The sequence below is a fragment of the Oncorhynchus mykiss genome, chromosome 20 (genome assembly GCF_013265735.2).
Source record: "Oncorhynchus mykiss isolate Arlee chromosome 20, USDA_OmykA_1.1, whole genome shotgun sequence".
NCBI lineage: Eukaryota > Metazoa > Chordata > Actinopteri > Salmoniformes > Salmonidae > Oncorhynchus > Oncorhynchus mykiss.
Window position 1 is genome coordinate 34,671,845 of NC_048584.1, and position 14,804 is coordinate 34,686,648.

At 39.2% G+C, this 14,804-nt stretch overlaps 1 long non-coding RNA gene and 1 pseudogene across 1 annotated transcript; one reads left to right on the plus strand and one right to left on the minus strand.

The window, feature by feature from the left end:
* The window catches only part of LOC110499538, a 34,148-nt pseudogene extending 22,571 nt beyond the window's left edge, over nt 1-11,577 (minus strand).
* Nucleotides 11,578-12,769: 1,192 nt separating this feature from the next.
* On the plus strand, nt 12,770-13,634 carry LOC110499597. Its single transcript, XR_002469988.2, has 2 exons — nt 12,770-12,893; nt 13,128-13,634. It is a non-coding gene; the product is annotated as an uncharacterized LOC110499597 (long non-coding RNA).
* Nucleotides 13,635-14,804: the final 1,170 nt, after the last annotated feature.

Sequence of the window (14,804 nt, forward strand, 5' to 3'; positions counted from 1 at the left end):
TAAATCTTAAATTCAAGCTACAGTTCGTATGTCTTCATTCTGCTTTAACACAAAACATAAAAAAATGTGTTTTAAATGTCTGATGTGTCATGCTTATGTTTAAAAAATGCCTTCAACTTTCAATTCAGTTATTCAGTTCATTCTCGGACAACGTCAGGCTTTTGCAGGAATCTATTTACCTCAGCACTACCCACTACTGCACAAGACAGAAATCAGCACAGATTGAGCGTGTGTCAGGTAAAAATGCTGAATGGCCCCATTCAAATCAAATGACCTGGCTCATCAAGAGCCTTCAGGGAGTGTGGAGATTTTTTTGGCCGCCACAACAGAACTGTGTGCGATTTCAAAAGGAAATGTGATGAGACAGTATTCTATAGCAAAACACCCCTTCCCCTTCACAGATGCAAGCCAAAGATTAATGAATGGAGGAGGACAGGAAGAAGCAACATCCACATCTGACACAGGATGCTGGAGTGAAAAACCACTTTGAAAATTCATTAATGCCAATAAAATTAGGTGTCATACCCACTTCCTACTGTTTGGAATTCCAGCTCTTAGAGACAGTTGCAGCATATGATAGTAAACTGACCAGGCCATTTCATTATAAAAGCATAGACTTAACCAATATGACCCCAAGGGCTGTGTTTGAATAAGAACAGTATACAATATTAGTAGAATCTTCAGTTACTTACAGGTGCTGCTGGAAACTGATCTGAAAGTTCACATGGTTCTTCTGGAATTGTCTTTGTTCCAAACACCACAAAACCTGTTTAGGGGAATATTACCAGCAGTCACAGGCGATGCCCAGGAGAATGTTGAGGGTCCGCCAGTGGCCCACCGACACCACGTGGGTTGTGTTCTCACACACCTGGTCCACCAATGGGAACCCACCCAGAGTTTGGACCACCTGGGTCAATATGTGCTGCTTTCTGAGGAGCCAGAGGTGTAAAGAAGAAAACCTTTCTAAATATCGAGGTTAGTACATTGAGAAGGCTAAGTATCGCCAAGAAGTTCAACAAGACATAATCAAATGTTAATCTGTCTAAGATCCTAAATGTGGCTGTAACAAATATGTTTTGGATCTACTTACTCTGTGGGCATGCTTGTCATAACTAATGTCCTTAGAGAGTCTGGATTGAAAAATTATTAACAAATTATATGCACTTTAGAGTACATTTGCACACAGTGAGTTCAATACAAAGTACACACCTAAATAATGACTAAGGGGTAAGAGCAGCCATAAAGTCTCAGTTTCAATAGTTTGCATATTGCTTTCCTTTGTTGATATTGAGCGGCAACACAGTGGTACAGCTCTGGATAGGTAAACAGTGAACAGATATCAGATATCTGCAGAATTTGATGGGGTGTTGATTTCCTCTTCACACAAGGCCATGAAACAGTGAAAAACAGGTTGAAGCGCACCGCTGGTATTATTATTCTGGACCATCCATCTCACATACAGACACCGTAGTACCACCGCCCCCTCACGGGCAATCAGCACTGAACACCTGAGCGACAGTTAGTGACAGGGCGAACAGGCTCTTTCCCGTCAGGAACCGCTCTCCAGTCCCCCAGCCGGAAGTCTGGGGTGAAAGCGTCCTGAGCAGAGGGCATCCAAAAAAGCCCACCAGTACACAGCCCCATTCATGACTGCTTTACATGCATAACAGGGCGTCCGTGACATAAATGTGGCCCAGGTGTGATAAAAAGGTTGCTCGTTGCATATTAGTAATGCCGGGGTTGGAAACAGTCAGCATACAGCAAGAGTTGAGAAAAGTTTAACAGGCCTTTTGTTGAGAAGGTAGCCCAGTATATCGACTGAGCTGAGGATTGCTTGACATTTCATCTGAGGGCTGTTGTGACAAAGTGCGTTAGCAATCGACAATAATTAAACAATTCACCCTGTCCAACCACGCTTTAGAACATGTTCTTGTTTTTCATTTTAAGGTTTTACAACACCTAGATCCTCCGTGACAACAGAACCCTTTTAAATCTGCCATAATCAAAAGAAAACACACCCAAAACCCCTATACAAATGGACATGAAAGGATTCATTGATAAAAAAAGGTTAAAAAAAAAGGTTTCAGCTTTCTTTAGTAAAGCATGGCATGGTTTGGTTATCCTTCATCGCAAAGGATTGTCCTTAGCGCAGTGCTGAAATAAGTTCCTCACTGAACTTTAAGATGGACATCAATCATCATCACTATGATGGAAGCTGATTATATGGGATGGAAATAAATGCTGCTGTTGATATTACCAAAGAAAGGTGTTCATCAGGGAGGCAACCATGTTTTCAGTAGCAATGCAAGAGACTGGCTGCCCATTGCTGACACTGATCTGGGAACATTTTTCTGACATCAAACAAGCCGGCTAGGAGGATTTTCTGTTAGAGGGTAAAAAGCCTAAAGAGCTATTATTCATTTTTCACTCCTTTGCCAAGAAACAAACGAGGAATTTCAACAACTACGTTTTTTGGAGGTTCCTCAAAGGGGATTTTTGGCTTCACTTATGCAATGTTCTGGCAGCAGTGCAAGAGGGCAGGCGTTGAACAAAGAGTCTGCACTAAATAAACCTAAGACAAAGAGTTGGTGTGAACTGTTGCACCAGGCTCCATTTCAATGCGCCTCTCACAAATGAAGGAAATTATTTTGGGTATGACGAGGTCCCGTTGATGGCTGGTCTATGAAAACCGAAATGACTCAGGCTCTATCCATACAGTCAACTTCCATTGGCCCTCGTTCTAATCTATCTGGGGTCAGGGGGGCTGGAATGGCCAATTTTAACTGAAAAGCACACAAGGGTACAAAGATCTGATTACCGATTGAACATGTGCAACAGCCGTGCATAGAAAACATCAACAATCACAAAGTTAGGCTGCATGAAGCGAATAAAGTGGTTACGGCATCATGTTTCCTGAAGTTCTTTAAGAGCACATGCACAATGGCATCTTATAAAGCCAAGTACTCAAGATAAAAATCAACTTCTACATTAGGGGATCATACAAATAAATGCTCAATGATACACATACAGGACAACTCCCTTTACTGCTAAGGGTAGAAAAATCACATCAGATGTCATGCTTCATCAAAACATTTCATTAAACATATATTTTGCCTCAGTAAACTACTCTACAAAATCATAGATTATCTAAGTTTGATAATGCTGATAGTGTCAGAAGAACAAAGAGGATAAAAGTGGTTTATGTCATGACTTGTACATGACTTCATTCCACTCTTGGTGAATGGTAAGACTACCTATGTCAAGATGTGGAGGGGATTGAAGCCAAATCCAAACAGTTCACTCCATAATATCTTATGAGTGCTCCCAGGACTTTTGAACAAGGCCCTCCTTTGGAGATTTTTGCCTTTTTTAAACACCTGTAACTGCCAGTTCCTGCAACATAGCACAACAAAATGGCCTTCTATGATAAAAAAAATAAAGGAAAAACTTTCATTTTTTAATAAAAAAAAAAAATTAACACATTCCAGAAAGTGGCGCAGCACCTCTTACAAGCTTACATTCATTGGGGGAGAACCCTCGCTCCTATTACACGGGCTCTTCTGTGAAGGTTGAAATCTCTTCCACAGTTTTAAATAAAGGGGCTAGTTCTCCTGATACGTACCCGGATTTTTTTTATTTCCTCCATCAGATTTTGGGGTGGAAGTTACATGACACATTCTATTCAAATCACTCTATTAAACGTCAACTAAAATGTAGATGAACTAGCTCATGTAATGATGAAAAAAAAATGTATTCTGCGATACAGTTCACGTGGGAATTCAAACAAGATCTCTCCATAGTGTTAAGCGCTGAAGTTTTGTTCAGGTTGAGTGAACACAGAAGAGTGTCAGGTACATTTTCACAGGAGAGGATGTTATCCTACCAACATGTAGGTATCACACAGAGAGCCCCTGTGGCAGCAGCTTCAAAGACCATCATGACTACTCATTCACCCACTGCAGTTTCTGAGCAGCTGTGTTCAAAAGGAATGGAACACAAAAGGCAAACAATATGCCACTGTTCCTCCACAGGTTGGCTTTACCAAGAGATCACAGAGAACAAGTAGACCAACTCTAGGTGTCGGGCCTAAGTCGTATTCAAGTCACAAACTGTCAGGTTAAGTAAATATCTAAGGAAATCAAAACCATGACAGTTTAAAATGATTGGCTATAAAAAAAAAAATAAGAGTCATACACGATATAGAAGCTTCAGGTAATTTATTGGGTAAACCAATGCTGGGCTATAACAATTACAGCCAACACCACCACAGAAGCAACTTAGATGATCAATTTGGTTAACTTTGTATTTTTGTTCATGCTCTTGCCCAACACATTGACTTGTCTTTTCCGTTTGCTTAAATTGAAATGGTCAAAAATGGTGTCCGTGTCACCAGCTGCTGCAGCATAGGCAGTTCCTCTGCATACAACTGCTGAATGCTTATTCACTTGTTTTGTGTGACGGTATCAGGCAAACATTGTCTGTAAGGTTCTTCTAGAAAGAAAGGTTAACATTTGTTTATTAGAAAATGTATCACCCCATCAGTATTAAACACATTCATTTAATATTGTTTTTCCATCGTTTTAGGGGAATCCTCAATAGGCTATATTAAAACTTCAATTCACAAAATGATAAACTTACATGGGCCATACAATGTTTTTCAGCCTTTGCATCACTGAAATACTGATCAAGGTAGTATGATATGGTTAATTAATGCCATTCTGCTGCTGTAATAAAATGGTATCACATTTGGGACACTGGCAGAGAAAAGATTGCAAACATTCATGTGGATAATGAAACTCAACCACTGTCCCAAATCTACAGCATACTATTATTATTACCTGAGAGGCTAAAGTGTTTGATGTTGATCAGTTACATTTGAGTATAGCAAACATTGAGAATACCTTCCTAATATTGTGTTGCGCACCCCCCCTTGCCCTCAGAACAGCCTCAATTCATTGGGGCATGGACTCAACTAGGTGTATAAAGCGTTCCAGAAATGCTGGCCCATGTTGACTCCAATGCTTCCCACAGTTGTGTCAAGTTGGCTGTATGTCCTTTGGGTGGTGGACCATTATTGATATAAAACCCAGCAGTGTTGCAGTTTTTGGCACAAACCAGTACGCCTGGCACCTACTATGCCCTGTTCAAAGGCACTTAAATATTTAGCCTTGCCAATTCACCCGCTGAATGGCACACATACACAATCCATGTCTCAATTGTCTCCGTTTGAAAAAAGGATTTAAGCCTAATCTCCTCCCCTTCATCTAAACTGATTGAAGTGGATTTAACAGGTGACCTTAGCTTTCACCTGGATTCACCTCGTCAGTCTGTCATGCAAAGAGCAGGTGTTCTTACTGTTTTGTATTCTCCATGTATATTGATTAGTAAAACATGCTAATGTCTTGAATACCATTGCATTGATTATATTGATGACATGGTAACATCCCAACACTTATATATATATATATAGTATATATATATATTGTATATTTGGTTTAGAATTCACATACTTTTGAAATGTCGGCTCCTTTTTACTTGTTTGTCCTTGTGTTGAGTTTGATTCTCTTAACTCGACACAAGGACAAACTTTTTTGCTTATCTAGTGCTTTGTTTGCTGCTGCCAAACTTGGTTTTGAAAGGTGTGTGGGATCTGTTGAAGCGCTCTGCTGGTCAGGGGCACTAGTCAGTTCATCAGTGAAGTCTTTAGACACTCTAGAGAATGGCAATGCGCTATGCCTACTTCTTCTAGTCAGAGTTTGTTTTGTATCATTGTCCTCGGAGGATGGACATCCCTTTGTATCCTGGTGTGGATGCGCATGTTGATCCAACATGCTGTTTACACTGCTGGTTTCTCTTACACTGGGCACCCCATGTGTTCTCTTTTTGGCACTGGCCGACTCAGACCCTGTGGTTTCACTCTTGCCCCTCTTCCTCTTCCCAGGGCTAGGTTGAGGCTCCAGTTCAAAGGGGATCTGAACCTTGGACTCTAAGGGCAAGCTGGGTAAAAGGCAGCTTCGTTGTCTCCTAGGGTTGTTAGCTGGAGAGAAGAAATCCACAAATACCCCATCATCATCGTCTGCACAGGAGGAGGCACGGAAGCCATTTGAGACAGTGCAAGATCTTTCTAAAGCAGGAAGCGAGGATTTTCTACATTCGCTTACTTTTGATTTCGGTGTGGTAATCTTTAGGGACGTTCGATGAGGCACACTGGGTTTTTTGGGTAAAATTTTTGAAGAACGGCGACTAGAAATCTCCAGATTAGTAGTTGGCTTACTTTCCGGAAGGGACTGTGGTGTTCTGCTTTTCCTGACAGGTGGTGTGACTTTTGCCATATTACTTCTGCTGGATACAAAACTGTTAAACGTAAACACTGAGTGCACACTCTTGCTACCCTCCGGGCAGTCATCCAGACAGGGACTCTCTAAGGAGATGTGCTTTTTGATGACATTACATTTAATTGAGGTCCTCTTAGGATTTGCGTCTTGTTTACTCTCTTTAGCCGGTGAAATGGGCAAAAGACTTTGAACCAATGCATTTTGTCTGGGCAAATCACTGCACGTTGACTTCCAAGGTTTCTGAAAGTCTTTCTTGTGCTGTGGTTCACAGGTGGCTTTGTGTTGCTCCTCTCCATCAGTTGTATTTGAGCAAGAATATGCATTAAAATCCTGATCAAATTCTTCTTCTGCAGGAGAAAGATATGCCATTATGAGAAGAAAATATACTGATAAACTTCTAGCATGTTAAAATGGACACCGTCAACGCATTTTATGTACTTACCCAGGTTTTTCAAGAAAGAGTGGGATGGTGTATTCCCAAGAGAAGGCTTAAACTCAGGTGATAACCTAGATTGTCCCACCTGTGAAGCTGAGAAAATGCATTAACTAGAGTCAGCAAATATTTCTTAACTCAAATCGTTTAACACCCCAGCCCATGTTTTGCAGATGCTACACATACTACACATAAAACCATTGGCCAGTCACAAAACATACCTTCGGGGGATAGATTTTCCCTAGCTTCTCTCATCTCCTTCAGCCTCTGTGCCATGAAGTCACACCGTTTCATAGAAGGACTGTAAACTATTCCTTTCTCTTCATCGATAATGTAAGGGGACACATCTGCTACTACACAGAAATATATTTACATATGAAACCACAACCACACAAAAAAGCATATTTATTTATATTAAATAAATATATTCTGAATATAATGTATGACGTGAGGAGAGATTCCTTACTAAAAGGTGATTTTGGTACTAGGTCTTCGATCATCTTGTCCAGTTTTTTCTTCATGCGCCTGTCATTCTCAGGCGTCCTCTCAGGGGTGTCTCTTGGCTGCATACAACGATGCTGTATAAAAAATAACATAAAAGATAACTCATTTGGTTAAGAACACTTCAATAGACCCTTTCAATAAAAATAATCCCCAATGCCTAATCATTTAAAGAAATTAGGTAAATATGCAGCAATGGATGAATTGCAGAAAGCTAAGTAGTTAATGACAGTGATTAACTATTGCCCACTGGTATATAATGTCTTCCTGATAGTGAAACCCAAGAGAAGTTATGCACTGTGAATCCTTAAACCTATCTGAGAATTAAATTTGCCTACCACCTTTTTCTTGAGTGCTGAATTAACGTCATCATTTAATGCCGGATACAACTCCTCATCAACATGTACACCATCATCTTTACATCTGCATTAATAAAACAAACAATATGAGTGACAGGGTAACAGGGGCAGAAGGTAGCCTACGGTTAAGAGCGTTGGGCCCTGAGCTGACTGGCACTTAACACACATTTTTGTTTTCACTGTTGCTACTCACTGTTATTTGTCTATAGTCACTGTACCCCTACCTACATGTACAAATTACCTCGACTAACCTGTACACCTGCACATTGACTCGGTACCACCTGTATATAGCCTCAATATTGTTATTTTATTGAGTGACTTTAAATGTCTTTATATTTGGTTAAAAAAAATCTTAAAAGTGCATTGTTTAAGGTCTACACCTGCTGTATTCTGCACGTGAAAGATCAAATTTGATTTGCTAATGTAAGTCGCTCTGGATAAGCGTGTGCTAAATGACTAAAATATAAACACAACATGTAAAGCGTTGGTCCCATGTTTCATGAGCTTAAAATATCCCTGAAATTTTCCATACGCACAAAAAGCTTATTTAGCTAAAATGTTATGCACAAATTTGTTCCTGTGGGAACATCTGAGACCAACCACCCAGACAGCTGATGAATATTTATGTCATCAATAAAGCCCGTGTGTGGAAAAACTGATTGGCTGGGCCTGACTACCAAGTGGGTAGGCCCCTGCCCTCCCAGGCCCAGTAATGGTTGGGCCTCTGCACAGTCATGTGAAATCCATAGATTAGGGCCTAATTAGTTGATTTCAATTGATTGATTTCATTATATGAACTGTAATTCAGTAAAATCATTGAAATGGTCACGTTAATATTTTGTTCAGTATAAATAAGAGCTCACAGCTATTTTATTTGTCAGTCAGTGACACCTTGTGGTTGATGAAAGAATTGCAAAAACAACAAAATGGTTACCGACTTGTCATCACGCAGACCAATAGATATTGACGACTCATCGTTGTCATTGCTATGATGTTGCACTTTAAGGCCGAAAAGCAGTTACACTGTAGTCTTGTGTAGCTCAGTTGGTAAAGCATGGCACTTGCAACACCAGGGTAGTGGGTTCAATTCCCACTGGGGACCAGTATATAAATGTATGCACTCACTACTGCGAGTCGCTCTGAATAAGAGCGTCTGCTAAATTAGGAAAATGGAAATGAAGCTTGAGGCTTACCTGGCCACCCAGAGGACAGACACAAGTCTCACACCAGTCTTCTTGGCTTTATTCCAGGTTGCTTGATGGCCATTTTTAAAGACTATATGTGTGACTTGTTTATTGAAGGTTTTAGATACCTGGAATGATACAGGTAAATATCACAATGTGAAATGTGTACATAGTAATAACCTTCCAAACTGCTTAAAGGAAAATACCACTCAAAAACAATGTTGGTGTGTTTTAATACAGTCCCCAAAATGGTTTGCATGTCAGCAGTCACATTTTCAAGATATAGAACTTAAAAAATAAAATAAAAAGCTGTCACAGTATGATGCATTTTGCATAATACCAAAAGACAGCGGATTTGAGTGGATTTTTTCCTTTAATAATGGTAGTTTTAAGAACCCCACAGGGTGTCATTAAAAACAAACATCTGTGTAGTTAGCCAATAGCTCTCGAAAACCCTTCTCCGTACATAGGGTTTTCAGCAGTTACATTCACCCACAGTTGGCTCCATGTGAACAACAATTCCAACAGTGTTTTAACGTTTAGACACATCAATAATCACTTTCAAACGTTTTTCCCCCCCTAAACATATGCCCCTTATCTTTCATAAGAGCGAGAATGAATCTTCCAAATAAAAAAGATACACTTACTGTAGCAGTTTGGCACAGATCCACAAGCTGTGTCCCCTTCAGTTGACAAACTTGCTCTCTAGTTACGCTTACATACAGGTGTGCTAGATAGCTAATTAGCACAGCTGGCCACCTATGTCTAAACATGAGCTGTAACATGGAAATATATGGCCATGTGGGAACACTAACCCTATAAGATGTAATTTAACCTTTTACCCCCTCCTCCTCGCCAATATGAAAGATATAAAAACGTACCGTAAGCAATGCATTTTAACATTCAGAATAAGAGTCTGGGATCTTAACAGAACTCCCCCAACCAGAATACACTATAGTTAATAGGCGCTAATGTAGTTAGCATCTATGAAAGGGTTAGTTATCCATGTACAAAAGGGTAACTCACCACACCTCCCATATCCTGCAGCTGCTGGATGAACGGTTTCGAGTAATTCTCTGTTTTACTTGATGACCACACGTCAACGTAGGCAACAACATCTAGAGAAATGATCAAACACCACCCCCCCATCCTTTATTCAAAGACAAATGAGAAAATACAAGAAAAAGCTGTAGCTAGTTAGGCAAGCTATCCAAACCATGATGTTAGTTTACACATTTACCTTTCAGAATAGAAGCAGATTTAGGTGTACTGTTTGTGGTCATTTTAGTCTCTTACTGAAGGATTTCCCTACAAAATTGGAGAAAGAAGTAACCAAGTTCAATTTGAGGAATCAAAGTGCAGGCAGTTTGCTAGTGCAATGGGGAAGCATATTTGATGACATGTTACAAAAAGTTAGAAATCCATTTGTGTATTTGTCACATGCGCCAAATACAACAGGTGTAGAATTTACAGTGAAATGTTTGCTTATGAGCCCTTCTCAATAATGCAAAGTTTAAAAATAAAATAGTAACACAAGTGGAATAAAATAAAATACAACAATGGAGCACCAACCAGTACCATATCAAAGTGCAGAAGTAAGAGGTAGATATTTACATGATGGCAGGGTAAAGTGACTAGGCAGCAGGATTGAAAATAATAAGAGTAAAATAAAGAACAGAGCACCAGCAGCAAATGATGCGTAAAAGTGTGTGCGTGCATGAATGTGTTTGTGTTGTATCGGTCTGCATGTGTATATGAAGCTTAAGTGAATGTGTGGGGGTTGTGTGGTAGTGTATGGGTACCATTAATAAGCTGCAATGTGTAACTTTTTGGGGGACATGACCAAATTCACATCGAGGTGGTATAGATCTGCCATTCTCATTTAAAATCTAAGAAGCAGTAGATCTGTTCTATGTGCATTATTTATATGCTTACCTTTAAGTTATTTTTTCGCCTTTTACTTTCGGTTTTGTACACCAACTTAAGACAGCTGAAAATAAAATATTTTTGGTTATGTAAAATATATTGCACAGCTGTTTAGATGGCACATTGTCTACACTATATAACCAGTTGCTTGTTTTGTCACAAACTAAAAATAGGCGAACAAATAACGTTAGAATTCTAGCAACCAGGAAATGGCGGAGAGATTTCTGCATAGCGCATCTTTAACTGACTATTTAAGTCTGGCTTGGGTGTAGAAGCTGTCTCGGGGCCTGTTGGTCCGAGAGCCGATGCTCCGGTACCGTTTAACGGACGGTAACTACACCCACTTGCAAACTCGTAACCATCTAGTTTAGCTAGGCAGCTAACTAGAACTACAAAAGTGTATGCATACTACTAGAAGCAAATTCACAAAACATTGGGTCCGAAGACATCTAGCAAAGTAGCTAACTTGTGAATGCAAATCGTACACGCTTTAATTTCCCTGCAAACTGTGACCATGACTATTTGCCATTGAGTAAGGAGTGCTAACTTTAGCTAGCTAGAACATTTCGTCTGAATTAAGATCATTTCAAACAGTAGGTACTGTCATTTTGCTACTAATTGTATAAAGTGCGTAATCTGTTGACTAAACTAACTGTGTGGTTAAAAAAAATAACGATATATATACACATTTTTCGCTACTTACAGTCAGGAGCTGGACAAATCCTTTCCAAAATCTTGACTTTCCGCGCGTGTATTTTTTTAGGACAAGGCTTGCTGGGAAGTAGATGACGTGTAATCTGTCATTGGTTGGTGAAAGTGTTGCCTCGTTTGTAGTTTTCCTGGCCTATTTGAAAACGACCTCGCGGATGAAAATGACACTTTTTTTTTTTTTTTTTATATTTTTTTTAATTAATTTCAAATCAATACATAAAGCACATGAGGGAACACAAGCATACATAGATTACAAACAATAGACAATCGAGCTAGGGGGTACAATATCACATTACAATTACACAAGGACCTTAAGGGAAATGCATATACTTACAATTCTAACAGCTTTTTTGTTAGTAGAGCATTTAACTGTCTTAAAATACAGTTCAATTTATTTTTGTAGGGTACGAAAATGTGGTTTTCTGTTTGTAAATTTACATTTGTGTATATGAAATTTGGTCAAAATAATAATGAAATTAATTACATAAAAATGATTCCGCTTATTTCTATTGTATGTAAAGAATCCAAACAGTACATCTCTCCACAATAGTGTAAAATCTTCATAAATGTGTTCAATTATAAACCTACTGATGTCTTGCCACAGTTTTCTTACATGCATACAATGCCAAAAAAGATGCACAACTGTTTCTGGGTGGTCATTACAAAAGGAGCAATTGGAGTTTATGTTTTCCTTAAACTTCTTCACATAGTGGTTGGCAGGATAATATTTATGAATAATTTTAAAGGAAACTTTTTTCCAACAGATATTATCAATAAATCCATTCCAATAAGGCATGACATAAGATACAACATCCTGCTGAAACAAGGTTCGTATCGCTCTGTTGTTGAATGGACCAAAAGAGAAACAAATCTTTCCTACTGATGAGTCAACAGGGTCAACAGAAGGTAGGCTCTGTATGGTATGTTCCTGAATAACATAGCAACACCTGAGGGAATGGCATCTAAAACAATTGCAAAATCTTTAGGTGTTACAGGGACCTTGTAAAGTGATAAGAATTCTTTAAAACTGAGTAAAAGACCCTCTGCATTTACCAGTTGGCTCACCAATAGGATATTATTTCGGAACCAATATTCTAAAAACAGAGAGGTATTTTTATACAATATATCCCGATTATTCCACATATAATATCTGTGTGGAGAAAAATTGAAATTGAAAATGACACACAGACAGGATGCCGCGCGGTGAACCACCGCTTCACATTCATTTCAATGGAAGGACAGTTTGAGGGGCGGTGCGAAGGTGGTATAGGACGCGGTGAAAAATATAAACTTACCCAACTTTATGCAAATCACCAGTGGCGACGGCTGGGGGATGACCAATCATATCGAGTGGTTCCTATGACGAATATGACGCTATGGGACCCGAGGTTGGAGACTTTCTTCAGCAAAGATGGCTGACAAGAAAGCTAGGATGGAAGCACATGTAAGTGATTATAACGTCATAACGAATCACGCAAGAAATGTACAGTTGACAGGAATATGTTAGTTAATGTAGAGACAAACGATTATGCATATATTTCTTTATCATAAAGTTAATTTACGAAAATCGCGATGTTGCCAGCTAGCTGACTAGCTAACATTAGCCAGCTAGCTGGCTAGCTTTATGGGTGTTGTGACATGACTATGACGTTGTAATTCTGATTGTTTAATGTTTTAGGGACTCCTGAAACAACCAGCAAACTAGGCTGTCGTCTTGTGAAACAGTGGCTTTAAAGAATCTAGCTAGCTAAAGCATTTACTGCAAATTGAATGTACAATTATGTAAGCTTGTCTTGCTGATATTTGCCATGCAATGCAGATAGGTTAAATAACGTGGCTAGCTAGCTATGTTCTTTCTTATTGTGCAGTGGAGAATAAAAATACCCGTGTGCCTATGGATGTATAGCTAGCTATGTAGCCGATCTGTGTATGGACCCAAACGTTTGGTATACATATTAGTTCAGAACCTAGCTTTGAACCTCAGCAATCATAGCCAGTTGTATCAACTTCAAAACAGTCTGAATGACATTAATGAAGCCTGCGGATTGAGTAGAATATAATATCACTTTTGTGTCAAGGATGCAAGTCGTATATACATGTAGTTATTACCATGCTTGAGATCCCCACATTGTAGCCTGTACATATCATGTACTCTACCTTGTCAAATAAAGGTGCAGTTCAGGTATGAATGTCTGAGATTATTTTTGTCATATCCAATACCAAGAGTATCACATTCCAGTCTTTGTATGATGCTGTGTCTGCATGTATGTATTACAATTGTACACTTCAACAGTGTTTACCAATCTTGGTCCTGGGAGATCAATGGTTACACACTGTAACTAATAGACTACAAACAGGATTTAACTAGTTAAAGGCTGATTTGTAATTCATATATAGAGAATTTAATATATAGAATTAAAAAAATAGAATTTTAAAAACCAGTACACTACACTTCCTATGCATCATGTACAGTTGAAGTCGGAAGTTTACGTACACTTAGGTTGGAGTCATTGAAACTCGTTTTTCAACCACTCCACAAATTTCTTGTCAACAAACTAGTTTTGGCAAGTCGGTTAGGACATCTACTTTGTGTATGACACAAGTAACTTTTCCAACAATTGTTTACAGACAGATTATTTCACTTATAATTCACTGTATCAGAATTCCAGTGGGTCAGATGTTTACATACACTAAGTTGACTGTGCCTTTAAACAGCTTGGATAATTTCAGAAAATGATGTCATGGCTTTAGAAGCTTCTGATAGGTTAATTGACATAATTTGAGTCAATTGGAGGTGTACCTGTGGATGTATTTCAAGGCCTACCTTCAAACTCACTGCCTCTTTGCTTGACATCATGGGAAAATCAAAAGAAATCAGCCAAGACCTCAGGAAAAAAAATTGTAGACCTCCACAAGTCTGGTTCATCCTTGGGAGCAATTTCCAAACGCCTAAAGATACCACGTTCATCAGTGCAAACAATAGTACGCAAGTATAAACATCATGGGACCACACAGCCGTCATACTGCTCAGGAAGGAGACGCGTTCTGTCTCCTAGAGATGAAGGTACTTTGGTGCGAGAAGTGCAAATCATTCCCAGAACAACATCAAAAGACCTTGTGAAGATGCTGGAGGAAATAGATACAAATTATCTATATCCACAGTAAAACAAGTCCTATATCGACATAACCTGAAAGGCCGCTCCGCAAGGAAGAAGCCACTGCTCCAAAACCGCAATAAAAAGCCAGACTACGGTTTGCAACTGCACATGAGGACAAATATCATACTTTTTGGAGAAATGTCCTCTGGTCTGATGCAACAAAAATAGAACTGTTTGGCCATAATGACCATTGTTCT